The sequence below is a fragment of the Suricata suricatta genome, chromosome X, assembly GCF_006229205.1.
Source record: "Suricata suricatta isolate VVHF042 chromosome X, meerkat_22Aug2017_6uvM2_HiC, whole genome shotgun sequence".
NCBI classification, from domain to species: Eukaryota; Metazoa; Chordata; class Mammalia; order Carnivora; family Herpestidae; genus Suricata; species Suricata suricatta.
In genome coordinates, this window is record NC_043717.1 from 48,592,273 (window position 1) to 48,605,922 (window position 13,650).

At 37.7% G+C, this 13,650-nt stretch overlaps 1 protein-coding gene across 3 annotated transcripts in view; it reads left to right on the top strand.

Moving 5' to 3' along the window:
• AR (androgen receptor) overlaps nucleotides 1–13,650 on the top strand; it is a 170,184-nt gene that overhangs the window by 124,051 nt on the left and 32,483 nt on the right. The window lies entirely within an intron of this gene.

Sequence of the window (13,650 nt, forward strand, 5' to 3'; positions counted from 1 at the left end):
TATTTGATTTTGAAGGCTTTTGCCAAATTGTCCTCCACAAATGTTGTAAGATCATTACTATTTAAAATTTGGATCTGATAAAATTTACAAATGAAATAGTGGCTGTTTATTTTACAAGAGTTATTATATTGACCTTGTAGAAGTGTTCAATACAGAGTTTCTTTAAATGTTCCGTATTTTCATTTAAATGTGAATTCACTATAAAGAAATGTTATTTATACACTACTGTTCAGGAAAACATCTGTGGGTAACACATGTGAAGATAGCAAAATTCCTCTGAAATGCAATTGAATATACACAAGCTGTGATTCCAATTATATTATCAAACCTCAGAGTTGTGCCTGTGTGACAGTTTAGGGAGAAAAGAACAAGAGGGTCAGACCCAACTAGAAGAAAGTAAAGCTACCACTAGGGCAGAATGAGTAGTGTCTCAGTAAACTTGATTTCTGCCCAGAATTGGAGAAGGGTCAGTGAGGAGCCCTGATATTATAGTGTTTGCTAATTTCCATGATGTAGATACTCCTATCAGGACAGATATATGGCTACCAATACTATGGGACTGAAGGTGAAATTGGGAAGAGATCCTCAGAATTGTTTTTTATGAGTCACTACAAGCCAACTCTAACACAACACTAAACAGAGTTCAGGGGAAGACAGATTGAAAACATAAAACTTGGGTCTGACCAAATGTCAAATGACCTTGGCAGAAGTGAGCTGGCTATTTCTTGTAGTGTTTTCCTTGGTGAATTTTGAGCCTGTACTTCTCCCAGATGGTCTTTACAAATCCCATCTGAAGAACATCATCTCTTTGGTGCTCCCCAAAGTACTTATCTGAGTGGCCTGAAACTCACTAGTCTTCAGAGGAGCAAAAACAGCAAGGACCTTTGTAAACTGTCAACTGTTATCCCAGTGTCAAGCATTTGTCATGTTACTAATCTGGTGTCAGCTATAAAAGTCCATAAGCCATTAACTCACTTGCAAGGTCCAATATCATCAGTTCCCTCCCCTAGATACACATTAGAAGCAACTGAGGGGAGACATACTAAATAATCACAACAGCCACCCTTACCCCCCCCCAATCAGTTGAATCAGAACTACTGGGAGTGAAACCAGACATCAATACTTTGTAAAATCTCTGCAGGTGTTTCTAACTTGTAGCCACAGTTGAGAATTACTGCCCTGTACAACGTGCTTTTGCCACCCAACTTTCCCTATCATATCATCCCCCTTTATCATATGTCAGCCCCACTAGCCAACTTGCTATTCCAAGAATGCACCAAATTCACTTGTGACATTAAGACTTTGAATTTGCTATTCTTTCTGCTGGGAATATTGCTCCTCTGGCTCTTTGCATGTCTGGCTCCTTCAGTCATTCAGGTGTCAGCTCAAATGCCATATCTTCATAGATTCTTTCCCTACTCTACCTTAATTAATTTCCCAATTCTATCATAGTACCTTGTTCTATTTGCTTCATTATATGTATCACCATCTGAAAATATTTATTATTTGTCACTTATATAGTATTGTTTGTTTTTACCAAAAGATCACCCAACTTGCAGCCAAGTACTTTTACTGTTGTTTCCATGGCTACCTAGAATAGTGCCTGGAACACAATAGGTGTTTACTTGAAGATTATTTGTTATTCTTCAGAGGATAGTTATTAAACAGCCTCTATGGAAGAACTTAGTGGCTAGATTCAAATACTTCCATATGTTAAAATTTAAACTGCATAGCATGGCATTCAGGGCTATTCATGAATCTAGTCTCCATCCAACTTGTCACTCCTACTTTCTTCTACTACCTGTCTTCTTGAAGCAGGAGGTACATGTGAATGGCAGTGGCTAGGGAAAATGAATTGGAGCTAAACACTGAAGTGTTTTTCTTAGCAGAGACGTGTGCGTGTGTGTGTGTGTGTGTGTGTGTGTGTGTGTGTGTGTGTGTGTGCGTGTGTGTATTAGGAGCAAGAAAATGATGGAATGGTTGTGGTGACCAGGGTAGGGGCCAATGAAGAGAGCAGGATGGTTCAAAAATGGTCACTGATGGAGGGAAATAAAAGACCAGAAACATTCATTAGGTGATGTACATTTAGGCTCTTTCCATGATTTGCTTATTGTTGACAGTGCTGAAAACAAACAGAAGGTTGAAGGGGGAGGGGGAGGGGGAAAGCTGGTGGTGGTCATGGAGGAGGGCACTTGTGGGGAAGAGCACTGGGTGTTATATCGAAACCAATTTGACAATAAACTATGTAACAAAAAAGAACACAAGATACAATAAGCTCAGTAATATTACCTATAACTCTCCTAACGTATCTAACATTTTCACTTTTGCAAATCACTTGTACATGCATTCTGTACCATTTGTTTTGTATAACTTTATGAAGCAGACAATGCCATTATGTTTATCCTCATTTTTTAGATGAGGAATCAAAGTCTAGAGATGCTGAGGGCAATTGGAGCTGGGATTTGACACCACCCTTCTGACTGCAAGTCCAGCAGTAGTCTTTACACTTCCTTTTTATGGAACGTGAGCCAGATTGTGGAAGTTACTGAAAGCAAAGAAGAGGAATATGGGCTTGATTCCTGTCCCCTCTCACTAGAGTTAACCATTAGGTCAAAAGAAATAAGAATTATCATAGTTTATAAACACTCCTAAGAAGCGTCTATGTAAAGAATTAGCTGAGGGCCTATCCATGGTACTGGGTTAACTGACACCTGTGTTTCTGGGAGGGTAGGACAGGTGGGGAAAGGGTCACATTCTTGGAATTACAGGGACTTTTCTACTTTTTAAGTCCTTTTCCCAGAAAACTTTCCTTTTGGCAAGGAACAGACTATGTGCCTGGTATTATCTAGTCTGTTCTACAGGCCCAAAAGCAGTATCTTGAGGGGGGCAGATTTACTAGGAATCAACAGTGCTTGGAATTCTTTTCAAAGAATCACTCCTTGAGTGGTTAGCCCTGAGGTTCTAGGCTGTCTTAGCTCCAGAAAACTTTATATCTACAGAATGCATGACCCTATACAGGCCCTGGGTTTTTTTCCAATCTGTGTAGGTCACTCAAAGGAGAGGCACTTAGCTCTTTTTTTTCTTTAGTGTTTTTATTTTTTAGGGGAAGCTCTTTAAGAGAGTTGAGATTGGAAAAACAAGATAGGTATGCAGACTGGCTTCAGTCCTTCTTGAATCACACTCAGGAGAACTCTGAGACTCCCATCAGAAATTCCAATGTGAATAGAAGAATTCTTTTTTATAAGTTTAGTTAGTTAATATACAGTATAATATTGGTTTAAGAAGTAGTATTCAGCGATTCATCACTTACATACAGCCCCCAGTGCTCATTACAAGTGCCTACCTTTATACTTATCACCCATCTAATTTATCTCCCACCAACCTCCCTCCATCAACCCTCAGTTTGTTCTCTATCATTAAGAGTCCCTTGCAGTTTGCTTCCCTCTCTTATCTTCCCCTCCTTCCCATATGTTAATATGCTTTGTTTCCTAATGTACACATATGAGTGTTTGTCTTTCTCTGATTTACCTATGCCACTTATTACATTCTGACTCCATCCATGTCATTGCAAAGAGCAAGATTTCATTTTTTTTGATGGATGAGTAACATTTCATTGTATATACAACACCATCTTTATCTACTCATCAGTTGATGGATATTTGGTCTCTCTACATAGTTTCACTATTGTTGATAATGCTGCTATAAACATTGGGGAGCATGCACCCCTTCAAATCTGTATTTTTGTATCCTTTAGGTAAATACCCAATAGTGCAATTGCTCGATTCTAAGGTAGTTCTATTTTTAGTTCTTTGAGGAACCTCCGTACTGTTCTCCAGAGGGGCTGCACCAGTTTGCAATCCCACCAACAGTGCAAGAGGGCTCCCTTTTCTCCACATCCTCATCAATACCTGTTGTTTCTTGTATTGTTGAGTTTAACCATTCTGACAGGTGTGAGGTGGCATCTCATCATGGTTTTGATTTGTATTTCCCTGGCAATGAATGATGTTGAGCATCTTTCCATATGTCTTTTAGTCTGGATGTATTCTTTGGAAAAGTGTCTATTCATGTCTTCCCGTTTCCTAACTGGGTTATTCCTTTTTTGGGTGTTGAATTTGATAAGTTCTTTATATATTTTTGATACTAACCCTTTATCAGGTATGTCATTTGCAAATATCTTCTTCTATTCCATAGGCTGCCTTTTAGTCTTCTTGATAGTTTCCTTCTCTGTAGAGAATCTTTCTATCTTGATGAGGTCCCAATAGTTCATGTTTGCTTTTGTTTCCCTTGCCTTCAGCGACGTGGCTAATAGGAAGTTGCTGTGACTGAGGTCAAAGAGGATCCTCTAGGATCCTCTAGGTCAAAATCCTCTAGGATTTTGATGGTTTCCTGCCTCATATTTAGGTTTTTCATCCATTTGGATTTTATTTTTGCATAGGGCATAAGATAGTTGTCCAGTTTTCCCAACATCATTTGTTGAAGAGACTATCTTTTTTTCCATTGGGTATTCTTTTCTGCTTTGTCAAGGATGAGTTGACCATATAGTTGTGGGTCCATTTCTGGGTTTTCTATTCTGTTCCATTAATCTATGTGTCTGCTTTTGTGCCAGTACCATACCATCTTGATGACTACAGCTTTATAATATAGCTTGAAATCCGGAGTTGTGATGCTTCAAGGTTTTTCTTTTTCAGGATTGCTTTGGCTATACAGGATCTTCTGTGGTTCCATATGAATTTTAGGATTGTTTGGAGACTTCTGAAACCACCTTCCTTAGGTTGCTACTGTTTTTTTAGTGCATACTACATACTCCTAAGTTAGGAGAACCAAGGTCAAGAAAGTAGAGGTAACACACCAGGTCACATAATGATTCAGTGAAACAGAAGGGCTTATCCTCTAGTCTTCTTTCCTCCTCTGTGCTCTTTTACTGTTCTGCACTGCCTCTGTCTTTGAAGCACAGTGTTAGACCACATTTGAGAAGAGAGATCGCATTGACAAGGGCAAGCATCAATATTGAAGGTCTACCTTCTTGATCTGATCCTGCTTCTGCCAGGTGACTGCAGGTGAGTCATTCAGTGTCTCTGAGCCTTATTTTCCTCAGTTTTAAAACAGGAATAGTAGGGAGCCTGGGTGGCTCAGTTGGTTGAGCGTCCAACTTCAGCTCAGGTCATGATCTCATGGTTCATGAGTTCAAGCCCCACATTGGTCTCTGTGCTGATAGCTTAGAGCCTGGAGGCTGCTTCAGATTCTCTGTCTCCCTCCCTCTGCCACTCCCCTACTTGTTCTCTCCCTCTCTCTCTCTCTCTCTCTCTCTCTCTCTCTCTCTCTCTCTCTCTCTCTCTTTCTTTCCCTCTCTCTCAAAAAATGAATAAATGTTAAAAATAAAATAAAATAGGAATAGTAACTACTTGGAAGAGTTTTGACAAGGATTAAAAGACGTGACATCTTTGAATTCACCTTGAATAGTACCCAGTCAAAGCACAGTGGGAAATCCCCCCTTTTTCCTTTGGTCTCTCACAGGAAGTCATGTGTTACTTCTCTTTCAAACTTTGAAGAGGGAGTATGGGTAGACATTCAGGGAACATAAGACAGGATAGAGGCAAATAAGATATTTGCTTGGTTGTAGTGGTTAAATAGAAAGCATATGCACCTTGTATTGAAACTGAGCTATATATTTTTTAATGTTTTATTTATTTTTGATACAGAGAGAGACAGAGCATGAGAGGGGAAGGGGCAGAGATAGAAGGACACAGAACCGGAAGCAGGCTCCAGGCTCTGAGCTAGCTGTCAGCACAGAGCCTGACTCGGGGCTCGAACCCACGAATGTGAGATCTGACCTGAGCCGAAGCCGGAGGCTTAACCGACTGAGCCACCCAGGCTCCCCGAGCTATATTTTTAGTATCAGTAATCACTCTGTATTTTAGATTTCCTCATATATTAACTGAGGATAGTGGTCTATACCCTCCCTCCTTTGATGAAATGCTCAGCAAGATATTGAATATAAAATTATTTTTGAAATAAAAAGCAACTGTTCAGAGAATATAGTAGTCAAGAATTGAGTTTTATTTTTTTATTTTTTATGTTTTTTTATTTATTTTTGAGAGACAAAGACAGTGTGAGCAGGGGAGGGTCAGAGAGAAAGAGGGAGACACAGAATCTGAAGCAGGCTCCAGGCTCTGAGCTGTCAGCACAGAGCCCAACGTGGGGCTCAAACTCACAAACCATGAGCTCATGACCTGAGCTGAAGCCAGATGCTTAACCGACTGAGCCACCAAGGTACCCCAAGACTTGAGTTTTAATCCCATCATTGTAATTGACTGATTGTTTAATCTTGGTCTTACCCATTCTGCTTTCTGGATCTCACTTTCACCTTCTGTAAAATGAGAGTGTTGGACTAGATGATCTCTGAGGGCCTTGCCCCTTCTGACATTCAAGGAGTTTATTATTTAAATAATAATAATATATAAGATCTGTATATGTTTATGCTTTTATGTTATTGTCACATTTATTGTCTCATATGAAAGTAGCACTAAACTTCTGGACTAAGAATAAGAAGGCCCGGATCCTTGTTCCTGTCTTGACATTGACTAATGCTATAACCTTACGTTTTTTACCCCCATTCTCCTAGTCTCAGTTTCTTAATCTGTAAAGTAGAAAGCTATGGGGGTTGGACTAAATCAGTAGGTCTCAACTTTTCCACAAAGCCCTGGGTACTCCTAGAGTTTCTCTAAAGTGTATTACAATGCTAAGACTGCAGAGAAGCAGAGAAAAGGAGACGTATAGCAGGATGAGTTCTAAGTTTCCTATGCCTACTTCACGCAGATTAGTTTTAATTTTATCTGTTTTATGAATATAGAGCCGCTATGTAATATTTAACTTGTTTAAAATGTTTCATTGCAATAGAAAAAAAACTTGAATAGATGTACAGTAAAGCATCAGGTATGAAAGGTGGGATTCAGTAAAATATGTTGTTTGGTAACTTCATTTCTGTTGTTGTTTTAACAAAACAGAATATTTTGAACATCATTCCAAGTGAAAAAAAAAAAAGATTGCACATTCTCCTGCATAAATATGAAATAATTTAATCACATTTTAAATTTTTCCAATATTCTCTGTTTAAATAATGCTATATTGGACTCTTTTTTGCACTTACACAAAAGTTTTCTTATTAAACATTCCAAAAAGTGTAATTACTGGTTAAAGGTTATGTGTATTTAAATTTTTTGGATATTTTTCAAAATTCCTCTCTAAAACTTTTTATTCCTACCAGCAATACCTCCTTACCAATATTAGTATTTAACCATTATCATTATGACTTATGAAAATGAGATCTTCTTTTTAATTTGTATTTCTATGATATCTAATGAAGTTGAATTGAACAATTTTCATATCTTTATTGATCATTTATATTTCCTCTTTTAATTGACATTTAATGTCTGTTGTCCATTTTTCTACTGCACTTTTCATCTTTTATATCAAGGAAATTGTCCACTGGTTTTACATGGTTGATGCCAATATGTTTTCCTTAGTTTGTGGTTGTCTTTAAGTTTGATAAAAAAAAAAAAGATTGTTTTCTAGTCAAGTCTATCAAAATGTTCACTTATGTTGCTCTATTGTCATTCTTTAAAAAGCCCTTTCTACCTTAAAAATTTAAAAAATCCTATACTTTCTAACAATATTTTAATGATTTCCTTTTGTTTTTGTTTTTTTTTTCATTGACATCTTTAATCCATATGGAGTTTATTTTGGTTTCAACTAGTAATTTAACTTTTTTCTCTTATTCAAATGCTTAGCCAATTCTGACACCATTTAGTTAATAAGTCATCTTTTTTTCACAGATTTAGAATAATATATTACATATATGGAGCCTGTTTTTGGCTTTTCTCATCCCTTCACTGATCAATCTATACTGGAGTCAATATCAAACTGCTTTAATTTTTATGGCATTATAATAATTTAAATGTCTGATAGGAAAAGTATTATTACTCTTTTTTTTCAAAAGTAACTTGGCAATGTCATACATTTCACTCCTTCAGGTAAGCTTTGATATTATTTTGTCAAGATTTTGTTTGGATTGTTTTAAATTTGTAGATTTTACTGGGGGAAGACGGCTTAAATCTTTAAAATAATGCATTGTCTCATCCAGGAATACTACACATCTTTCCATTTAATTCAGGTCTTCTTTTACATACCTCAATATTTTTTTTTTAGTTTTGTTCATATAGGTTCTTTATTCACACTCTAGTTATAAAGGATAAGTAGTCCAGGGGGTCTGGGTGGTTCAGTTGGTAAAGCGTCTGACTTCAGCTCAGTTCATGGGTTCAAGCCACATGGGGCTCTGTGCTGACAGCTCAGAACCTGGAGGCTGCTTCAGATTCTGTGTTTCCATCTCTCTCTCTCTCTCTCTCTCTCTCTCTCTCTCTCTCTCTGCTTGTCCCCCACTCATACTGTCTTTTTTCTCTCTCTCTCTCAAAAATAAATAAGACATTAGGAAAAATAAATAAAGGATAAGTAGTCCTGTGTTCTTCAGTCTTTTCTGTAGCTACATAATGAACATGACAACTCAATCCTCTTATTTTCACGATGTGATACCTCAGGTGGTAGATAAGTCCCCTACCTTAACTGATCTGATTTAAGTAGGATTTTTCAGAATGAACAAATTGAAAGAAGCCTAATCAAACATTGACCTCAACTCCCACTGCATGGCAGCACCAATGGGGATGACCAAAAAACAAAACAAAACAAAACAAAACAAAAAACAATAGATATGGGAAGTCTATGGAGAAGGCAGTCTCATGACTTCTGTTCTTGCTGGAGTTTTGGTTCATAGTTAAGCTTTATGATGGAAGAATAGGACCATGAAGAAGCATGCAGAACATCATCAGGCAGTCAAGGATTTCAGAGCCAGCTGGCAAGCAGAGGACCTCATGTTATCCCATTAAGTGACCGTTAATGGTAGTCAAGCATTTGCAGCTGTCCTAATAGACTTATCAAGCATTTAAATATGCAACTCATTTACAATTCCAGAGTGTGGACTTACTCTCCTTCAACATGAGAGGGTATTTTTGTATTTTGCCAAAAATTTCACAATGGCATTTTTTTTGTGAGACTGGTTATTAGTTAGTTGTTGATATAGCCTTGATGTTTGAAGAGTTAGGTGTAAGATTTGTAGAATCTGAGAAGAAGGGGATGGATAGGAGTTTGTGTTGTCTGTGTTAATTATTCATTCATCTAGGCTACTGCATGTGAATAGAGGACATTTTAGGACCACCTTGGAGCTTACCCAGATCTTACTTGGGCTTCTGTCAACTGAATACTAAGAAGGCAGTCATAGGGCCATATACTTACTAAACAATGAACAAGGATACCTACAACCCACAGAGTTCTTCTTCTTGAGGCTTCACCCACCCACACTACTGGATGCAGTCGCCAGATTTTTCTCTGGCTCTACCACCAACTTCTTATGGCTTGGGGCATTAGATTTCAATACTTTGTGTCCATTTTGATAACTGAAGAGTCAGGCATCACATTGGGACATTTTGTTATAAGGCTTTCAACGTCCTTTACAGTCCAAAGATGAGGTTGTTCCAATTAGACCCAATGGGTCAGAGCTACAAGGAGATAAATGCTGAGTGTCCTGGAAGGAAAAGGCTTATGTCAGAATCCAGAAATAGAATGGGCTTGAATTCAAGAAAGGTTGGGGCAACTCTTTACAGGGATGTTACAGAGGGGATTCAAGCCTTGTACAGAGGAGTGGGTGGGTTGTGACCAAATACTATTTAAAATTGTCTCCAATCTGTAAGTTTTATAGTGTCATGGACTGTGATTTGCAACAAACTAACAGTTTGTAAGGCAGATCAATTTTATCTTAGCATCATTTTATTCAGCTATATAGTGATGTGTACAGTAATCCCTATTATAGTACTTTGTACAAGATTGTTACGTTTGTAAGCTAATCAAATGGGAGACATTTTTAATCTTATGTTACTATATTTTATATTATGTTTTAATTTGTCACAAACTTTATCTTATTATGTTTTATATTTATTATATATAAATAAATATGTTTAATATACATGTTATTATATACTGTATTTTAATTCACTGTTATTATTAAGAACCTCAGCCATATTGGAGAAGTAAGAAAATAGGAAAGAAGTAATAGCAACCCAGTGATTATACATTGGCTCTTCCTTCATTTGGGGAAGTTGGTAATTGAGGCAGAAGTAGATTGGAAACAACCTTGGGAGGTTGTTATATCCCCTTTTTGTTCGTAATCCAAACTGTACAGATGAGTCACAATTCCACTTTTAGGAGATTCTTTCCAAATCCGTCTTTAGGAACTTCTACCACTTCTGTTACCATTAAGTGTCATTTAAAAATTTAGAGTCACTATTATGCTTCAAAGAAACACACATGTCATATGTATACATTTATATGATTTAATATGCCATATACTTTATGTGATCACACATACACATATAAACAAAGATAATTCAGAAACCCTACTGTCAGTGTACACACACACACATACATTCACACATACATGAGTACACACGTATGTAAAACCATGTTGTTTATACATATGTTGTATATGGCTTGCAATAGCAGTACCTAGTAGTATGTTAAGTGCTTTGATATTCTGAAAGGCTGTAGGAAATAAAGAGGAAAGATCAAAAGACTGCACATATAACAGGTAATATAACAGGAAGTTACTATCTTAAAAGGAGAGAGTTGAGGGTGAAGAGACCATTATTTTGGTTAACTTCTTGCTTATTGGTAATACCTGTGACCTTGATATGAAAGGCTCTACAAATATATTATGGATAAAATCCAGATATACCTTAAGACTCCTTGAGCTGGATAGGGAACACTAGAATTACTGTATTGTACACCTGAAACTAATATAGCACTGTATGTGAACTATACTTGAAATAAAATAAAATAAAATAAAATAATAATATAAAATAAAGACTCCTTTAGGTGGAAGAAATTTTAGTGATTTTCCAGTTCAACCTATTACATATTATCAGTGGAGCCAAGAGGCTAAAAGACTTGTTGAAGGTCATATAATGAGTTAATAATAAGACTGAACAAGGATTTAAATCTTGTGACTTCCAGACCAGTGCTCTGTCTGTTACCTGGGACTTAAACACTTTGTTCAGCAGAGATTTTCCTTTGTAACCTCAATAGCTAGTACAGTGTCTGACCCTTAATAAATGCTCACAACATGTTAAATTAATACACAACGGCATTGGTTGTACTGGGCTTTGCACTTATTCCTGGGTAAATTATAAAGGATATCTGTGTTTTAGGCCAAAAGACATTCTGGGACAAAGTATGAAGTATAGCTACAGAGATGATCTGAGTTCCAAATTGAAAAAAAATTTATACTTTTTCCACTGTAATCTTCTTCATTCACAGGATGGTTTACCTTTAGCAGTGGAATCTAGAACTCCTCTGGAAGCCCTCATCCATTGACTCTGTAACCATTCCTTTGCTAGCCTGGGTTCATGAGCTAGTATTTTCATGTGGAAGAAGAGATTTCTCAAGGAAGTATTCATAATTTGACCCTATTTTACTAATTAATGTCACAAACTAGTCCTAAGGATTGCAGTGGCACCAACTGTGGGGATGTCCCCATTCTAGAACACCCACAGCACTGGATGTAAACCTGCTGAAGTCGTATACAGAGCCTCCTTTCTAGGAGTTGATACTTAAAGACTGAATGACACTCACAGCAATATCCTTTCTGTGTACAAACAACAATCGGCAGTTTGCAGCAGAAAAAGGCTGTTAGTAAATTATGTATTCTGTTAATACAAATAAAATCCTGTGATATGGTAGAAAGAGTACTGGTTTAGAGGACTTAGTTTTCTCAACTGTTAAGTAAAAGTAATGATAGTATCTATGTCAAAGAACTACTGAGGTTATTAATTTAATGGCACATGTAAACTTGCCAGTATAGGCTTGGTTCATAGCAGGTACTTATTAAGTAGTAATATTCTTCCTTCATAGGTTTCCAATTGAGTGTTCTTCAGGCAAATCACCTTCCAAGAACTCATCCTTGGAATGAAAGGGTTATACCAGGGTAGTTTATAGCAGTTTTTTCAAGCCCAGCATTCTGAGTCCTTTAGCAAGGGGAAGGGTATGAGAGGGTAACGGAGTGGGGAGGAAGGTGTGGGAGAGGAGGGAGGGAAGGAAGGAAGGAAGGAAGGAAGGAAGGAAGGAAGGAAGGTAGGAAGGAAGGGAGGGAGGGAGAGGAGGAAGGAAGGAAAGAAGGCTGAGAAGAAGGAAGGAGGGAAAAAGGAAAGAAGGGAAATAGGGAGGATGGAAGAGGCAGGTTTTGCTGATCTGGCTACTACTGAGTCTCCTACATAAAATAAGCTAATATAATACAGTGTTTTCTGTGCCTGATCTGTAGATTTTAGGCTGAAAAGGGAGAGAAAAGCCAAGCTATAGCTAAATTTACGTGTTTTTCTCCGCTATCAAATATCAATAGCTCTTCAATTTTTCTTCCTTTTCCCTACCACAAACATGCCTCCTCTGCCAAAAGGAGCCTCCCTAAAATCTCAGTCTCTCACATAAACTAAAGCACAACAGTAAATAAGAAGGACTTGCATAAAGAAGTCTTGCATGTTTCAAAGCAGCAGGCTATGTATGTCTGTTTCTGCTGGCTAGTCTGTATGCCTGTGGATCTCCCTGTTCTACTTGTGTATTCATTCAGTCAGTGTTTACTGAGGGCCTATGTATGTCAGGCCTATGTTAGGAGCAAGGAGGCAAAAAATTGAGTAAAATATGCATTTCTAAATGGACCTCCATGTCTTAATTTGAGCAGCTGTGATCCCGAGGATCTCTGAGTCTGAGCATATGTATATGTTTCTGTGTATCTGTGAACACTCCAGGTGTACACGACAACAATTGTTTTTCTCCTGCTGGCTTCAGAATACTGCCTTTCACCTGGTATGATTCACTTTCAAAGAGTGAGCTTTATCTCAGTTTGATTTTTATAACCTGCAGGATTGGCAATATGATAGCTAGCAATTTAAAAATAAGTATAAATCTCATGGATTTCTCTTTCATAAAAGTTTTACCTGTATTTTTATTATGAAAAATAAGCATTCTTTTAGCTTGAGTATGATCTTTTGAATGATAACAGGGATCAGGAGGAGGAAACATTGCCTAAGCCCAAGTATCTGCTATGCCATGCTACAGGAGTAGTAACTTCTGCCATGGATCATTTTCCCATGGATATTCTTGGCTTTTAGTAAAGGTAGAATGTCTTATTTTTAAAGCACTGTCAACAATAGCCAATCATGGAAAGAGCCTAAATGTCCATCGCCTGATGAATGGATCAAGAAGATGTGGTATATATACACAATGGAGTACTACATGGCAATGAGAAAGAATGAAATATGGCCATTTGTAGGAAAGTGGATGGACCTTGAGGGTGTCATGCTGAGCGAAATAAGTCAGGCAGAGAAGGACAGATGCCATATGTTTTCACTCATAGGTCTAACACGACAAACCTAACAGAGGACCATAGGGAGGGGAAGGGGGAAAGAGAGTAGGGGAGAGAGAGGGACGCAAAACCTGAGAGACTATTGAATGCTGAAAACGAACTGAGGGTTGAAGGGGGAGGGGGAGAGAGGAACG